Raw genomic sequence first — 14,105 nt, forward strand, 5'->3', positions numbered from 1 at the left:
CCCTGGTGTTCCCTAGCCCTGCACAGACGTCAGCAACTAGTCCTTTAGCAAGTTCTCCTCAGAGTTTTCTCCCCTCAGTGTTGTCGGATCCGTCTCCAGCTGGGATTCTGAGTCGCAGACTCTCTGAACCTGACTGGAGGGATTTCTGAAACTTTACTCAGCTTGTGTGTTCCAGTGAAAAGGCTTTGAGCAAGCACTCTGTAATGCTTAAACAATCAATAATGCTTCCTGAACTTTCTGAGTCCCTGGTATGTGTGAGGGACTGGACCAAACTGTTGATGTGATATAATCATAACAGCATTCCTTTTGTAACTATTTTAAGACCCTTCTCTGCCTGGAAACCAGTGTCGCTTATGGGAAGCATGTTGCCTGAGATCACAGCATGGGTAATTAAGAGAAGATTCATTCCTAGGCAATTTCACGCTTTAAGCATCCATTCTTTTGTGTTTATTTGTCGTTTTTGTTTTGAGATAAGATTTTGCTGTGCAATTTAAGCTGGCCGCCAACCCACAATCCTCCTGCCTCAGCTGCCCCGACACCGGGATTGCAGGCATGCCCCACCATACTTGACCTTGAATATTTATGCTGTATGGACTCTTCCACACAATGATAACCACAAGGGTGTTCAAGAAAAATAAAGAGCTGCAACACCAAGACTTGAGAAAAGCGGGGCCCAGGCGTCAGGGAGGAGACCAGCAGCTCTGGGTAGGAGATTAGCATGGCTGCGCTATGAGGGTAGCAGTGGGGGCGGGGTAGGTAGGAAAAGGTTGCTTTGCTTTTAAGATGGGTCCACCAGGGGATCCCACAGCTGTACCAAATGGACAGAACGGCTACGGTAAGCCTGAGGAGTCAGTCCCTGGAGTGTAGCCACAAGCTCCTTACCCAAGGGAAACACAAACCACATCCATGTGTATATATAGCTCAGCACTCACTTCCCCAAGCCATGTGTGTGTTGTGTAAGAGAGACGGTTTCAAGGGTAATCATGAAGCTCCACCCCCCACCCCCACCCCATACCCTTTTCTGATTCAAACCTTGTCTCCTTAAAGGGCTTTGGGAGAAGATAGAGTAGTAAAGGAAGTAAGTTCATGGAGGCAGGAGAAACCTGGCATGGGGACAGGCACAATGAGACAAAGACACACAAAGGGGTCAGGGAAGGAGATGGAGGTGTCAATAGTAGGATGCAATTAAGATCACAGCTTGGATCCCAGGTGCGTGTGAGGCCTTAGGGGACAGAGGAGCCTAGTGGGTGGGGTTTGTATCAGATGAGGCAGGAGGACTGCTCAAAGCTAGGATGGTGGCTTTGGAACTTTCCCCAGGAGAAGCTGGATCCTCTTCTTTTGTTTCTGTCTGGGCAAAGGGAAGCAGAAGATAAAAACATATATCATGTGGATCGCTCACAGGACCACACATCTGAAATGATGCATTTGAAGTAGACATTTTGATGAAACTATGAAATACACAAGGTAATCAAGTTTATTCCTTCTCAAGTCTCTGATGGGGTTGAAGACCAGGTAGCTTAGTTTTACAACGAAGCTTAGTTGTTTAGGGGTTAAGATGTTTTTAGGTGTAGATAGATGTTTTAGGTTGATAATGACAAGATGTGATGGAGATTGATTCACATTCAGAATTTTAGACGCACCAAGATGGGAAAGATGTTTTCAGCAAGGCTGTCAAATACAAATAACCAAACCATAAGAATGTAACATTTATATAATTCCTGATTGTGTCATGGTTCTTCTTCCTATAGGTAGCTTATTATACAGATGTGTAATGATATCAATGTATATGTAAAAAATAAAAAATATTTAATAAAAAGCCAACCCCCCCAAAAAACAACAAAAAAGAAAATATGCCATTCATAGTTCTATTGTGTCATATTTTTTTCCTTTTGTATGTATAAGCGAAAGGCTAAACTCATTTCTTTTTCCAAGAGAGGGTCTCTCTGTGTAGCTTTGGCTGTCCTGGACTCGCTTTGTAGACCAGGCTGGCCTCGAACTCACAGAAATCCACCTGCCTCTGCCTCCTGAGTGCTGAGATTAAAGGCGTGAGCCACCATGCCCGACACTCAACTCATTTTTATTTACTTTTTTAATCGAGTTCAGAGTCAGTCAAACTAAGTCAGAACAGGCTCTCAGACTTTCTCTCTGAAGTGAAAGCTCTGTGTCAGTGTCGCACACGGCCCAGTTAGTGAAGTGCTTGCTCTGCACACACTGCGCTTAGTTCCCAGAACCCGTGCAAAAATCCAAGTGGGGTAGGGTGCGCCTGCTATCCCAGCAATGGGCAGGCAGAGACAGGAGCGGCTTGCTGATCAGCCCAACTAGCCAAACCCTGAGCTCTGGCTTCACTGAGTGACTTTGGTTGAAGACTAAACTGCAGAAACACGGAGGTAGACATCTGACATTAACGTACTCTTCTATACATACACACATGTGCATCTGCACACACACCCACACACACACCAGATTCACGTAATGCTTATTACACACTAGGCCCTGTTTTATTGGGATGATTGTTTTTAATTCATACAATTCATTACGGATAGCATAAATGTCATCATCTCCATCTTTTCAAGTTGAGGGCTGGCAATCACCTATACATGGACGAGTGGAGATAAGCATGGAGGTCGTGTAGCTAGGATGGTTAGATACCTACAATCGGATGCTGTGACTTTACAGTAGCCAATAGACACGGAAGAAGTTGGGATGCACTGCGTCTCATTTCATAGACACAGAAGAAGTTGGGATGCACTGCGTCTCATTTAAATGACACCAAGAACAGGACAACCCTTGTTTTTGTGGTCCTCGCTCTGCCTTCATGGACTACGGACCGCTTCATTCGCCCTCTGGTTTCATGGTGTCACGGAAGCAGAGCAGTGCGATCCAAGGGTGCTGTGGCCGCTGCACCGACAGGGTCTGCTTTAGTGCCGCCCACATGGTACTCAAAACCACATGAGTCTCACTTGGAAAGGATGCTCTACGCTTAGGGAACCAAGGGCCCCTAACTCGCAACTGCATCCAGGATGGAGTCTGGATTATCTAGTTAGTGACTTTGTATTAAACTGTTGGAGGTGGCGAATACATCTGTGAAGTGGTACGGCACTTTCTTTGTCGTGATATTCATGAGCACTTATCCTGGTCCTGTCGTTGCGCATGGACAGCCCATGGAGCATCCCTGTTTTATAGAAACAGAAGTAGAGATGTGGAGATGTGCGTGAGGTCTCGGGGCTGGGAAGTGAAGGAGGTGCCTGGAGGTTGGTGTTCTTGGCTACTTCTCTCACTTCCTATGCAACTGCCCTGTCGCCAGTGGGCAGTGTGACTGCACACACTGCTGAGCCTCTGTGGGCTTCCGCTTCCCTGCTCTTGAGAGTTTGGATATGACGTTCTGCTCCTCCATAGAGGAGGCTCATCTGCGCTCCCTGACTCACTTGATCTCATCAGGAGGCTCTGAGGCATGCAGCCCATTCCCGGCCACTCAAGTAAGCACTATGGTTTCTGATTCCTCCGGGAACTTATATTCTAGTTGAAGATATGATTGGCTCACAAGGAAGTGAATAATTAATTCCCCAAGTGTGATTCAGGCCCGGCCGACAGAGCAGCCGAATGGATTTTGCTTAGTGGAAAATACACCATTTTAAATGGATAGCAAAACCGTCCTTAATGTGTGCTGAAACCCACTTCTCTCTTAGGCAAGGGCTGGATGTGCTTATTGGTGGACCAGTCATCACCTTATGACTCCCAGTGCAGTCCCAATTTGCCCAACGCTGAGCCAGGAAGCTGTGGGCAGCTGGCAGATACACCACATCTCAACCAAAGCATGAACACTTCGAGGGCGTGTTAGCTTTTCCTCCACGCAGTTGCAACATTTGTCCCACACAGATGCATACGAGAAGGTGAGTGCTGAGGAAGCAAGGAAGCACTTAGGGAGGCAATGGCGGCTTGGACTGTGTAGAGTTACTGAGGGAATATCCGGCCGTGGAGAGATTGTCCAGGCTCGAGCTGAGATTTTTCAATGGCAAGAGACGGGCTGGGAGAAGAAACTGTCTGATTTTGAAGCTGAGGGCAGAGAGCTGAGCAAGCACTGCACAGCGGCGAGCCCTTTAAAGCGGTGAGCAGAAGAGCAAGTCTTTTGCTTGGTTTTGACTCACCACTGTGGCGGCTCAGAGCCTGTGGCAAAGTGGCATCTATCCCAGGATATCCGATCTTCCATCCTGTCTTTTCCTCTCTTGGGATAACTCCCCTCAGTCTTTGCACCTGCCTCATGGTTCATTCTAACGTTGCAAGGACAATAGCAGCTACTTTCAAGGTCTCAATGTTCTGTGGTCTGCAATGGATTCTCAACTCCTGAGGCCCAGCTAAGAGCTGTCCCATAAGCTATGGAGCCATGTGTGCGGCTGCCTTCAGAGCTTTGTTCACAGTTCCTCTGATCCCCACTTCTCATTTAAGTTCCCTGAAACTAGCCTCCTACACCATGTATTCAGTGAGTGGTTGTCACCAGTGCTTTCTATCTTCCATTCTATACAGCACTTCCTCTGTGATGTCTTTCCAATGTATTGGATCACCTTGGGACGTTGGAGCGTGGCATCATCTGCCTATGGCAACTCTTTTCCCCCCCAAGACAGGATTTCTCTGTGTAGTCTTGACTATCCTGGAACTCTCTTTGTAGACCAGGCTGGCCTCGAACTCACAGAGATCTGCCTGCCTCTGCCTCCTGAATGCTGGGATTAAAGGCGTGTGCCACCACTGCCTGGCTTATGGCAATTCTTATTTGGGCTCCTTGCCTAGTGTCTTTGAATCCATTCTTGGTACAGTAGCCAAGAGGCACAAGTGAGGTGTGACTTCCTTCCTCTCCTGTAGGCTGTCAGTTGTTTCAGAGACTTAGCCTAATAGCCCAGTTTCCAGGTTGGGCTCTGCTGATCACTTCACTGGTCTCTACCATCATAGGACTCTGATGTTAGAACTCAAGAGATCAGAAAAAAAAAAAAAGAGCTGAAATTGTTAAAATAAAAATCACCACCATGGTCACTCTTCCACTTTTTCATCGGTCTGAATTCAGAATCCTGATATTAATGATTCTGATACCAATTAATCTGAGCAATCTGCACAAAATCAGTGACAACAAACAAACAACAGATGACCTAAAATAAACCAAGAAGATAACCAAGGAAAGAGAGATGGAGGGTTTTCTGTTTTCCCTGGTTAGGGCCAACTACTCCTTTACTGTTCCCTTGCTGGACCTTGCTTGTAACTCCTGGGGTATTTTTGTAGTCTATGATATTTATCTGTTTATTTATTTGGTGTATCTCTTCCTTTACACATCAGTGTCTAGGGGTTCTGGAAAATGCTTCTGCCTGTATCTTCTATGCAGTACATGGCTTCTATGCAATGCACACATGTGAGCAGATCCACATTATGAGAACATCACAGTGTTCTGCCTCTCTGCTTTTTACCAGAAGCATCTGTCTCGATGAGATGGCCTGTTCTGAAAGCATTCCTCCATGTTACAAAGGGTTTAATGCCCTTACTGAATAATTTGCTCATAGAAACCACTATGGGAGAAAATCAATTCCCAAGGGAAAACTTGAGCAGAGGCGATGCCACACAACCTCACAAAGAAACAATGCAAATGTCTATTAAGTGTATGGCAGAAGCTCCACCTCCTGTGTGAAACACAAAGATGGCTTTTGTAAGATGTGAGGAATGGTGCTCACATATACTCCTGTGGGGATGTCAACCTGCTAGAATCTTTCTAGGGGGGAAATAAGCCTTTCCTGGACCCTGTCTTTCAGGAATAATCAAGTAAAGATACTAAGTTTGTATGAAAGACTGGCAACTGCAACACTGTTAACAATAGTTCAAGTCCAAGTAAGTCAAACTCTCATCAGTAGCTGTTTGGATAGACAAGTCATAGTAGAATATTGTACAGCAGTGAAGTAGAGAAGCGTGTCTTAAGAGCTCTGCAGTTTTATGAGGGATATCCATAATACATTAAGTGAATGGTACAGGTTATAAACCATTTTACCCATCTACCTACCCACCCTTCTTGCCTTTCATTCTTCAATCAAGGGAAAAGTGAAAGACTATGTATCAAACCACGAATGTCAGTTGACACAGAACAAAATTAACTTGTTATTGATTCCATATTTTATAACAGATCTTGAAGATTTTGTAACAAACATATATTACACTTATAACAACAGCCAAGACAACAAATATTGCCTTTTGGGAAAACTTTTTTTCTTCTTAAAGGGGCAATTTAAGAGATTTATCTCTGTTAGCTTGTGGGGACTGTGCTGTCAGGAACAATTTCTTTTTGTTGTGAGGGCCATCAGCTTGATGTGTTAGTTCTTGTCTGAAAGGTGTCGTATAATGTGGGATTTATTACTTTTTTTTTTACTTCATCATTTATTAATTCTAAGAAACTACAACATAAAAATTGTATGTGTTCCCACTCCAGCATAGCAGAAAATTACACGCTGTTTCCACTACCAATGGATAGCACTGTGTGGGTATTAGACATTTTATTCCTTGTCTCTCTTCCATTTTACTCCTCTCAGCTGTCCCTTTAAACTTGGGACCATCTGATTGCAGAACAAATTCTTTAAATGACTGGACCAAAGTGATGCAAATTTGAAATTTTGAGCCACTGTCACTTACTTCAATTTAAATATTCTACCAACACAAAACAAACTGATTTCCAATTCCCCTTTTGCTCTTTCCTGTGCGTTTGGCTTGACTTATTTAGATAACTTTTTTTTTTCTTGGCTTCAGTAATACGTTCACTCCTGGAATTTTCTCCAGTTCCCTTCTTGGGAAACGGGCAGCATTCTGTCTTGTGTTCATTGTATCACTCTGTGCTGTCTGTATGTGAGAAGCTGCAAGTTTGAAAACACCGTATACCCAGGGAAAGAGGCGTGTCCTCCTGAGGCTCAGGAGATAGACCTTTCACAGGGCAGGGAAAAAAAAATCCATGCTATCCCAGTAAGCAAGCCTCCTAGGCCAGCGGAGGTGCTGAGAGTGAGTGAAATCTTGAGTGAGCCACAGAGGAAAGATGGTGACCACCTCTCATCATTGAGAGACCAAAGGCTACAGAGAGGGTGGTAATAGAATTTTAACCCACTACTTCTTCTCTCATAAGTCTCTCCATCTAGACCAGCACACAACCTTCGAGTGTCTGCCATCTTGGAACATGTGGGTGAATCTAGGCGAGATGAAGTTTGCATCTAGGTGGTCCAACAGGGGCTGTTCCTGCTTTCTGAAAGTTCCTGGGATCGCTGTCGCTACACCAGGACTTTCACTGTAGTGTCTGTGCTGCCCCCGCCCCCTCCCTTCTAATAGTCTTTTACTCAAACCTCTCTTTGAAACTTTTTTCTTTCTTTCTTTTTTTTTTTCTACACAGGGTTTCTTTGTGTAGCCCTTGCTGTCTTTGTCAACCAGGCTGGCTTCAAACAGAGGTCCATCTGCCTCTGCCTCCCGAGTGCCGGGATTACTGGCATGTGCCATCACGCCCAGCTCAAATCTCTCTTTTTAAAGACAATCTTCTGATTAGTAGACTACTCCCCTGCCAGTCCAGAGTTGTACATGCATCTCCTTGCTTAGAGGGTCACTCTGTACCCATTGTCTCCAAATTCTGCCTTTTCTTTATTTCAGCAGACCCCAGAGCTGACACTTACAACAACTTAAAAGAACCTATTTTTCCTGACTAAAATATCCTTTCCTGGCTTTGTAGATGCCACTGTCCCCTCTCCTAGCTTGCTGCAGTCATGGCCAACCCCACCACGTTCTTTGACATCTTAGTCGATGGGCCACATCTCCTTCAAGCTCTTTGCAGTCAAAGTTCCAAAGACAGCAGGAAACTTTTGTGCTCTGTGCACTGGAGAGAAAGGATTTGGATATAAGGGTTCCTCCTTTCACAGAATTATTCCAGGGTTTGTGTGCCAGGGTGGTGACTTCATACGCTATAATGGCACTGACAGCAGGTCCATCTATGGGGAGACATTTGAGGATGAGAATTTCATCCTGAAGCATACAGTCCCTGGCATCTTGTCCATGGTAAATGCTAGACCAAACACAAACGGTTCCCAGTCTTTTATCTGCACTGCCAAGACTGAGTGGCTGGATGGCAAGCCTGTGGGCTCTGGGAAGGTGAAAGAAGGCACGAGCAACGTGGAAGCCATGGAGCGCTTTGGGTCCAGGAATGGCAAGACCAGCAAGAAGATCACCATTTCCAACTGTGGACAACTCTAATTCTTTTGACTTGCAGGCATCTTACCCATCAGACGCTTCCTTCTGTAGCTCAGGTGCACATTCCACCCCACCTGCTCCCAGTACCCTGGAATCTCTGCTTTCACTGAATCTCTTTGGGTTCCATACTGTCCTCCTTCCCCTCCAAGTTTAGCTGGATTGCCGAGTTAAGTATATGATTATGAATAAAAAGTAAACAGGAACTGTTAAAAAAAATCAAATAAAATATCCTTTCCCACGTTCCTAAATGCAAAGGTGAATTCATGGGGTCAAGTAGCCGGGAGAGAAAGTGACAAAACTCACTTGCTACCATGGGGCTTCTGAGGCTCCTTCACCCTGGCCCCCCTAAGGCCTTGACTCACTGAGGACAGCCCTAGGAGGCCTCTCGGTTCTGGGATGACACACCTGGCAGGCTTAGACAATGTCCTTATAAGGCAGTTGCCATGCTTGGCGCTGGCTGCTTCCCTGGCTCATTTTCTCAGTACATGATGAAGCAATGTCCCTGGCCTGGGAAGGGTGGGGACCAGCACGCTGCTGACTCTCTGCAGTTCTGGCTCAGACAGCACTACTTCCCTTCCTGTTGGATCTGAAATCAGCAATGTGATTCTGAAGAACCTTGGGAAGGAGGCCACTCAATTCCATTTCTACGCTGCACATTAAGTTTCACTGAGCAGCTGTGGTGGCGTCACACTCTACCCTGACACTGGATTTAGGCAAGCACTCTACCAGTGCGCTCCACCCCAGCCCTGTGCCTGCGGTTGAATCTCACCCATCACTGTTTACAAGAAAGGCAAGAGGACCAGTTGCGGTGAGCCTAGATCAAACATGAGTCTGTTAACTCAAATGGTCAAGTCAAGTCAAATTAGAATTTCAGAGTAACCATGGATAATTTATTTTAGTATAAGTATCGTTGTGGCTTCAATGAGGGCCCGCCTCCAAAATCTATGTTGAACCTTAATCTCCAATGCAACAGAATGAAGTCTGTAGGATGTGATTAAACGGAAGCAGGACCCCACTTGGATGGGATTGGAACCTTTGTAAAGGGCCTGTGGGTAAGGGTTTGCCTTCTCTTGTCTCCTCCCTGTGAAGACACCACAGTTTCTTCTCTGGAGGACTCAGCAACATGGTGCTTTCAGGAAACCTGTAACTGACTGTTTAGTAGATCTGAACCTACCAGTGCTTCACTCTCAGACAGTTCCAGAACAGTGAGAAATGAAGTTCTGTTGTTTACAAGCCACACTGAGAGTATGCTGTTCCAATAGAGACGCTGACCGCGACAAGTGCTTCACAGTTTTGCATGACATGTATACTATTATCCACTATTCCCCAGAGAGTCAAGTTTAACTGGGTGTCCAGGCTCTCCCCAACCTTCTTCTTACCCTCCCCCTCCTTTTTATAGGTTTGGCATCTCTAGGCCACACCCACCTCCATCACTGTGATGTGCTGTTCTTCCAGAAAGGCATGATTCTGTCCCCAGGGATCCTGTTCTTTACCCACAAGTCTTTCTTCAAGGAGGCCTCCCTGAGCCTGTTTCTCAAGCCTAGATCCCTGCCTGATTTGTTCCCTTACAGCCTGACATTGCCCTGTGTATTCACTGCCCTGTCTGCCTCCGCACTAGCGTGCCTTCCTCAGAAACTTGGGGACACATGTGTTGTTGATAGCCATTCCCCTATACAGCTCCTTCCATCCTTCCATCCCTCTCCCTTCCCTATCGCGTGCTCTCTCTCTTCCTCCTTCCTTCACTCTCTCTCCTTCCCTCCTTCCTTCTCTCCCTCTCTCTCCCTCCCTCTGTATTTTCTTTCATTTATTTCTCTCTTCAGTGCACCACTGTGAAGAGCAGGCTGGTTTTGAACTTGTGCCCCTCCTGCCTCAGCCCCTGCCAAGTGCTGGGATATTAGTTTGTATAGGTGCCATCACACCTGGCCAGAAACGATTCCTTGAATAAATGGCTTGTTCTGCATGATCAAAAGAGATCGTGGAGTCTCTATGAAGCCTAATAAATAGATGTAGGAAAAGAAGACGCTGAGAGCATTGTGGGGAAAGACTGGGGAAGACCAGAGGGAAGAGAGAGACAGAAACAGATAGAACAAGTCATGAGAAAAGGCAGATTCGTCCTGAGGTTGTGGTTTCACAAATGCTGTGGTGTCTATAAAGGCTGTAGGATGCCAGGGCTAAGCAGGGCGCTGTTACACAGTTTCAGAGGAAAGGCTTGCAGGATACAGCTCACAGCTGTCTGAGCTCCACTACTCACGTACGATCAGACCACAGGCGATGATCCGTAACCTCTCTAGTCCTCGGCTTCCTTAAGTGTTCCAGGAGCAGATGTAGATGAGATGACAGTCACAAATCACTGGACACAGCATCTCAGGTGGACCGGTGAGTACATCATGTGCAGCAGGTATAAAAGCTGTTTCCACGGCAGCCATAATCCTGACCCTGAAGTTCACACTCACCCACTGCCTCTTTTTTTACTTGGATTCAAGCTGATGGCCTCTTTTCAAAAAGAGGAACCTTTTTTTGTTCTTTTTGGTTTTGGTTTTGGTTTTTCGAGACAGGGTTTCTCTGTATCGCCTTGGCTGTCCTAGACTCACCTTGTAGACCAGGCTGGCCTTGAACTCACATCGCTCCGCCTGCCTCTGCCTCCAAGTGCTGGGATTAAAGGCGTGCGCCACCATGCCTGGCTTAAGAGGCACCTTTTATTTCCTTTTCTTTTTGGTTCTGAATCACTGTAGGAGGATTGATTGTGGGGTACAAGATAGGATTAAAGATTGGCAGGCAGAGGCGCTGTATGTGTCCATGGATGCCAGGAGGGCTCTCCTGCCAGCGGAGTGACTCACTCCTGCAAGCCAGCCTGGATCCAGACTCAGTAAATGCATACACTGAGACCTTTGAAATTTCTAGGAAACAACTGAAGCTGCAAGTGTCAAACTGGAGGTGTCAAGGGCCCAAGTCATAGAGCACACAGGACAAGGTGCTAGTGTCAGTGAGCTATGACGTGGGCAATCTCAGGGGCGCTGTGTGCCACTTAGCCTTTTGAGCCTCCCAGTCCTGTGGTGAGGAAAGCTGTGATGGTTCCTGCTATCTCTTGCAGGTTTGGATGGCCGTGAGATGCAGAAGGGTATGGCACAGGGCTTTACAATTGTTAACTGGTATGTAAAGCCTTGGGTCATGCTGATGTCGTCACTGTCTGCAGGATAGGGGGCTTGCATACTCAGTTGGTGATCTCCAGTTCCACGGCTACCTTAATGTCACCCACTCCCTGCTCCTCATAGATACACACATCCTTTGCCCCCCCTGGAGCCAGGGCAAAATGGGATTAGTGATGTGTCCCCATGGGATTTAAAATGACACAAGCTCATACCCTAGGGCTGCCCCAGCACATCCTTGCCAGCCAGAGGGGCTTCACAGTCGGCAGCCACTGCAGAGGCAGGAAATCAGTGGTGGTTCTGTGTCAACAGCTGCTCCAAGCATCAGTAACTGAGCACTTTGCTGTATGAGTAACTGGCTGTGCTTTTCTTGACCTGGTCGCCACACATGGAAGTCCTACAGTCCAAGCACCGAGGAGACAGACACGGCCTGGGTAGGCTCCAGCCAGGCCCTGAGCCAGCCACATGTCTAGCCAGCCTTGGGTGGAGCCCTGCACAACGACGCAGGCTGAGGTGGCCGAGCAGGGACAGGATGGACCGGAGACCATGACATTGGCCTGAGAAGCCTGAGGAAAAACCTCCTTTTCTTCCCTGGGTGTGTGTTGGTGAGGGCTGCCATCAGCCCCTGAAAGTTCATGTATGCATTCAGCAAATACTAACGGCATGGTTATATGAGCTAGGTTGCAGGAATGTATAAGTGGATAAAACTGGCTTTGAGTTTCCCTCCCTTTGTGGAACTTTCTAGACACTAGAGTGTTAGCAGATAATGGGAATGGGAACACAGGAGGACAGGAAGGTAGGAGTTAGTGCGCATCTGTGAGAGTAGTGGGCTTGGGTGGACAGGCCTTGTAAGAAAGCAGCAAATCTAGGGCATGCACATCGGGAACAAAGCTTCTAGATGGAGGAAATAGCCCAGGCAGAGGCCCTGACGTTGTTCTGCATGTAACTGGATCCCATTGGACCAAAGAAGAATTTGGGGAAACCTGGGGCAGGTCAGGCCAGATGTTCAGAGGAAGTGACATCAGGAGAGAAGTGGCTCGGAGTGAGCTGGTCGCTAGGGCTGGCTTTGATTTGGGCGTCCTGGAAGCCCATAGCATTGGTGGGGAGGTGGGAGGGCCATGCCTTCTTTAGGAAAATGATATAAAGTTAGGTACAGGACTTCGGTGATGAAAGCAATTCTATGAGACTCAAGTGTCTCTGTTTCTGTAGTGAGGAAGGTGCTTGCGATCACCCCAACCTGGCCCACTCCTTCAAGGAGAGCATGCTGCCCTCCATCCCACCGTCTCTCCCCCATGACACTGTACTTCCGTGTCACTGATCACAAAACAAAGCAGCACATGGCAACTGAGAGACAGAGAGGAGCCAGAAGGGACCACAGTCAGTCCCAACTCAGTAGAGGCCACACTAGTCAACATCCATCCCGCGGGGACAACAGTGCTATGGGCGTGGATCTTCCTAGGAGTAGGACCACTCCTTCACTGAGGACGTTGTTCTGATCTTGGTGGTTCTGTTCTGTTCCCACTTAGGAAAAGGAGCCAGGACAGCAAGGTGGATAATCACAGTGACAGGAAGCTCAGGGACCTCCCCCAAGCCTTACCACCGGGACCCTCTGGGTAGCTGCAACAAGAGCTGGACCCCAGAAAACCAACAGTGAGGCTCATGTGAGCTCACTATGCAAGCTCCACACAGGGGCGCGCGGGGGGGGGGGTTCTTCAGAAGCCCAGAAGAGCTTGGGATGGAACGGACTGGGGAGAGAGTGTAAGGGATCATCCAGAGGCCACAAGCAGTGGGAGGACAAAGACATTTGGAGAGGCACCTTCCTGTCAGTCTATGTGACAGACATGTCAGGCCTGGTGAAACACAAACGGCACTCGTTCTCTGGCCCTGCGCATCCCTGCGCCAGCAGGAAAAGATTTCATATGGGAGTAACTAGTGGGTGCATGCCTGTAAAAAATTAATGTCATAATTAGAACCAAACCAAAGATGCTCGCTACCAACTCTGTCTAGATAGAGACATTTAAACAACTTTAGGTATAATATGGGGTAAGTAAATCAGTTCAGAAGCACTCACAGATCATGATGTGACCGGTAGTTTTTCTTGGGGGCCTGTAGGGGACTTAAGAACCTTAACTCCAAAGGTTGACTCTCAACGTGTGGCCTGAGAGTGGGCACCACGCTCCTGAGCTTCTAACCTTGTTCACAGAGTAACCAAGGTTGTAAATTAACTGAGCCCTTCAAAATAGCAAGTAGCGAGTATCTCAGGTGTTTCACACACACACACACACTAAATATTTGAGCTTAGGGGCACTCCCGCTATCCTGATGTGACCATTGTGAACTGTACAGAAGTGTTTGAATGGAAATGTCAGATTATATCCCATTCTTCGGTGTCATTCATTGTGTGTCAGTTAAAAATAAATAAATGAGAAGAGGCTTAAAAAAAATCTTGACTAGAAATACCAGGATTTTTGAAACATATCCAAGGTCTCACTTGTAGAGTAGGATGGCATTATGATTCTAACACAGAAGCACCAACAACATCAAGTGGTTTCATATCTTACATTCAGTATAGAAGTCAGACTAAATATAGGGCATGCGCTCATGCTGCATTGGCCTGGTGTCACACAGGGAGGAGAGGAAGGGGGTCACCTGGCTTCGCTAATGTGAATTTGTCTGATTATGACTCAGGGTATTATATTTGTACACATTGATTCAGATG

General features: G+C 46.9%; 1 pseudogene across 1 annotated transcript; it reads left to right on the plus strand.

Annotated features, from left to right (window-relative positions):
- The first annotated feature begins 6,252 nt into the window (after positions 1-6,252).
- Positions 6,253-9,433, plus strand: LOC311583129 (peptidyl-prolyl cis-trans isomerase A-like; annotated as a pseudogene). Its single transcript has one exon. The product of its transcript is annotated as a peptidyl-prolyl cis-trans isomerase A-like (transcript).
- Positions 9,434-14,105: the final 4,672 nt, after the last annotated feature.

This window comes from Acomys minous (genome assembly GCF_964271855.1).
Source record: "Acomys minous genome assembly, chromosome: 14".
Classification (NCBI taxonomy): domain Eukaryota; kingdom Metazoa; phylum Chordata; class Mammalia; order Rodentia; family Muridae; genus Acomys; species Acomys minous.